Genomic DNA, 4,546 nt, shown 5'->3' with positions numbered 1-4,546 from the left:
GGAGAGGCCCACTTTCTATTACAATCACCTGCAGGACTTATTAACAGGTCATAACATGAAATGTCAGCATATAACCCTGCTGTTCCCTGAGTAATTACGAAGTTCCATGTATGGATCCAACTGCCTGTACTATGAGAGTTCTCCTTCACACGGCCCTTCGGGGCAGCTCTGTTATTAGCCCCATGGTCAACGAGGAAGGGAAGAGACTCATTTGCTGGCCGCTGGTGAGGAAGTGACAGAGCAGGCTTGGGGCCCTGGCAGCCTAAATAACCTCTATGTGGGCTGCCCAGCTCTTTACCATAGTCCACTATGGTTTTATCCAGCAGACACTAACTTTCCAGCTACGTGTAAGTGCATGGAGCCAAAGGGCAGGACTATTTCAAACTATTATGCCCGTATCTTGCACACTGTTGTATGCTGGAGGAGAAAAAATTCCATATTCACTTACTACGAAACGACTAATTTTTAAAAACCTGTGACAAATGAAATGACTTGAATCTTTTTTTTTTTTTTTTAATGTATACAGTGCTCTGCCTGCATGTACACTTGTAAGCCAGAAGAGGGCATCAGATCACATTACAGATGGTTGTGAGCCACCATGTGGTTGCTGGGAATTGAACTCAGGACCTCTGGAAGAGCAGCCAGTGCTGTTAACCTCTAAGCCATCTCTCCAGGCCACGACTTGAATCTTAAAAGCATATTTAATGATATTTGATGATTAGTTTTTGTTTTTGTTTTGAGACAGGGTTTCTCTGTGTAGCCTTGACTGTCCTGGATTCCCTTTGTATACCAGGCTGGCCTTGAACTCACAGTGACCCGCCTGCCTCTGCCTCCCGAGTGCTGGGATTAAAGGTGTGCGCCACCACGCTCGGTGATATTTGATGATTTTAAGCAAAGGGTGTTGGTTGGTTTTGAGACAAGGTCTCAGGAAGTAGTTATGACTGGCCTGGAGCTCACTATGCTGGCCTCAAAGACATAGATTCACCTACGTCTACCTCCCAGTTCTGAGGTTAAAGGCATGGGCTACCACACCTCTAGCTATTTATTTATTTAGGGTTTTATATTATTTCATTTTATGTGCATGAGTGTTTTGCCTGCATGTATGTCTGTACACGACATGTGTGTCCCATGACTGAGGAGATAATGGCATGGTGTCAGAGCCCCTGGAATTGAAGATTCAGATGACTTATGACCCTCCCATGTGTGGACTGGGAATCGAATCAGTGTCCTCTCCAAGAGCATCTAGTGCTCTTACCCCAAAGCCACCTCTCCAGCCACCAGTCCTGTTACATTTTTAAAGGTGTTGCATTATGGACAAAACCAGCATAAGAGAGAAAGGGTTAGCGCTGGCTCACAGTTTGAAGGTGCGGTCCCTCATGGCTCACAGTTTGAAGGTGCGGTCCCTCATGGCTCACAGTTTGAAGGTGCGGTCCCTCATGGCTCACAGTTTGAAGGTGCGGTCCCTCATGGCTCACAGTTTGAAGGTGCGGTCCCTCATGGCTCACAGTTTGAAGGTGCGGTCCCTTATGGCTCACAGTTTGAAGGTGCGGTCCCTCATGGCTCACAGTTTGAAGGTGCGGTCCCTCATGGCTCACAGTTTGAAGGTGCGGTCCCTCATGGCTCACAGTTTGAAGGTGCGGTCCCTCATGGCTCACAGTTTGAAGGTGCGGTCCCTCATGGCTCACAGTTTGAAGGTGCGGTCCCTTATGGCTCACAGTTTGAAGGTGCGGTCCCTCATGGCTCACAGTTTGAAGGTGCGGTTCCCTCATGGCTCACAGTTTGAAGGTGCGGTCCCTCATGGCTCACAGTTTGAAGGTGCGGTCCCTCATGGCTCACAGTTTGAAGGTGCGGTCCCTCATGGCTCACAGTTTGAAGGTGCGGTCCCTCATGGCTCACAGTTTGAAGGTGCGGTCCCTCATGGCTCACAGTTTGAAGGTGCGGTCCCTTATGGCTCACAGTTTGAAGGTGCGGTTCCCTCATGGCTCACAGTTTGAAGGTGCGGTCCCTCATGGCTCACAGTTTGAAGGTGCGGTCCCTTATGGCTCACAGTTTGAAGGTGCGGTCCCTCATGGCTCACAGTTTGAAGGTGCGGTCCCTCATAGCGGGGGAGTCAAGGAAGAAGGACTTGAGGTTGGTCATTTTAAATCACCAGTCAAGAAGCCGAGGGTGATGGAGGCTGCTGTTTGGTTTACTTTAAATGCTTTATTCAGTCCAGGACCCCAGCCCACATCCCCGGAATTACCCTGATATACCTGCCCAGGGACTTGTCTCCTAGGTGATTTTTAAATCCTGTCAAGTTTAAAATCAAGACTTGCTATCCTGGTGTCACAGTAGCACGGTACTAGTATTGACATTAGAGGCCTAAAGATGTATCCTGTGTTTGTGACAAAGTGTGTAGATGCCCAAGAATCCCTTCAAATTTTTCCAGTGGGAGGGAGAGAGGAGGTGGAAAATGGGAGGAACGTGGATGAAGCAAGATTGGACAGGTAGTCATTGGCGCCGTGTGGGAGGCCTTGGGGGACACTATATTACTGTGGATAAATGGTTTGTGGGTTTTCTTTAAATTGTGGTTTTTGACCAAACAGAAAAAAACATGGGAACAACCAGATGTGGGCAGCTAAATCTATGCTTGGCACTCAAGACTCCTGGATGCTCTCGGTCCAGACTCGTTCTGCCTGAAATTGAGACGTTTGCCCTCAACACACACACTGAGGTTACATCCAACTCTAAAATCATTATTAGTCTTTGTCTAGGGGAAAATAGTTAAAGAGGGGAAGTGTTGACCAACTTTCAGCTGTCTTAAGAGGAGCTGCAGGCTTACCCATACACAAAGGAAGAAGGGAGGGAGGGAGGGAGGGAAGGAGGGGGGAAGGGAGGGAGGAAGGGAGGGGGGAAAAGAGGAAGGGAGGGGGGAACGGAGGGAGGAGGGAGGGAGGGAGGGAGGGAGGAAGGCAGGGAGGGAGGAAGGGCTGGAGAAAGGGAGGAGGGAGGAGGGAGGAGGGAGGAAGGGAGGGAGGGAGGAAGGGCTGAAGAAAGGGAGGAGGGAGGAGGGAGGAGGGAGGAAGGGTGGGAGGGAGGGAGGAGGGGGAGAGGGACGGAGGGGGAGGGAGTGGAGGAGGGAGGGAGGAATATAACTGTGTTTGCTTCAGCAGCATATATAGTAAATTGGAACAATACAGAGAAAATTAGCCTTGTCCCTGAGCAAGCATGGCATGCAAATTTATTATGTTCTATATTTTTAAAGTACCTCTCTCATGTCTGTACTTAGTGGCCTCGGTAATAGGTCACATGGACCAGTCATTAAAATAAAATAAGCCTTTGTCTGCTAAGAAAAGAAAAGAAAAATTATGACAGAGTTGAAAATAGAAAAACAATTTTATATCCTCCTTCATGACTCACATATCTGCTTGTGCCGTGTGCTCCCTCATCATCGAATATCACCCCTTCGTGGTCTCTAATATCCCACATTTTCAGCTTGTTAATGTCTAAGCCTGTTATAGTGGAGGCTCCACAATGAGGAAATACATTTTTTTTTTTCCTTCTGAGTTTCTGGGTAACCTCACATTCTCAATCTATCCATTTTCCTTCAGATTTTCATTTTTCTTTACAGCCGAGTAATATCCCTTTCTGTACAACTACCATGTTTTCATTATTCATTCATCTGCTGATAGACAGCTAGGCTGATTCCTTCCTTGCTCTCATAAACGTAGAGCAGAAACAAACATGGGTGTGCAAATATCTCTATGGTCAGATATGGTCTTCTCTGGATATATGCCTAGGAGTAAAGTAGTTGGGTTCATGTGGTGGTTTTTCTTCTTCTTCTTCTTCTTTCTTTTTTTCTTTTCTTTTCTTTTTTCTTTTTTTGTTGTTGTTGCTATTGTTTGTTTTGTTTTAAGAAAAGGTTTCTGAGCTGGGTATGGTGGCGCACACCTTTAATCCCAGTACTCAGGAGGCAGAGGCAGGCGAATTGCTGTGAGTTCGAGGCCAGCCTGGTCTACAAAGGGAGTCCAGGACAGCCAAGGCTACACAGAGAAACCCTGTCTAGAGAAAAAAAAGACAAGGTTTCTGTGTGTAGCCTTGGCTGTCCTGGACTCATCAGGCTGGCCTCGAATTCACAGAGAACTGCCTGCCTCTGCCTCACAGAGTCTGTCTTTCTTTTTCTTTCTTTCTTTCTTTCCTTCTGTACATGTTGAATGACTCCATAGAAGTGTAATTGACAGTGAACACGTGATGCCCTGGGAAAGCTCCCGTGCCTTCAGAATGCCCGTTGTAACTACTCAGAAGTTTGCTGAGATGCAGAGCTTGAGATTGGGTATGTGTCTGAGTGGCTTTTTTTTTTTTTTTTTTTTTTTTTAATATTTATTATTATGTATACAGTGCTCTGCTTGCATGTACTCCTGCAAACCAGAAGAGGGCACCAGATCACATTACAGATGGTTGTGAGCCACCATGTGGTTGCTGGGAATTGACTCAGGACCTTTGGGGGAGCAGGCAGCGCTCTTAACCACTGAGCCATCTCTCCAGCCCTGAGTGGCTCCTTTTGTCT

At 47.2% G+C, this 4,546-nt stretch overlaps 1 pseudogene; it reads left to right on the top strand.

Annotated features, from left to right (window-relative positions):
• The first annotated feature begins 3,140 nt into the window (after positions 1 to 3,140).
• Positions 3,141 to 3,240, top strand: LOC127211104 (uncharacterized; annotated as a pseudogene).
• Positions 3,241 to 4,546: the final 1,306 nt, after the last annotated feature.

Source organism: Acomys russatus, chromosome 28 (assembly GCF_903995435.1).
Source record: "Acomys russatus chromosome 28, mAcoRus1.1, whole genome shotgun sequence".
In the NCBI taxonomy this organism is placed as follows: domain Eukaryota; kingdom Metazoa; phylum Chordata; class Mammalia; order Rodentia; family Muridae; genus Acomys; species Acomys russatus.
This window is presented reverse-complemented; position numbering and strand designations above follow the sequence as displayed.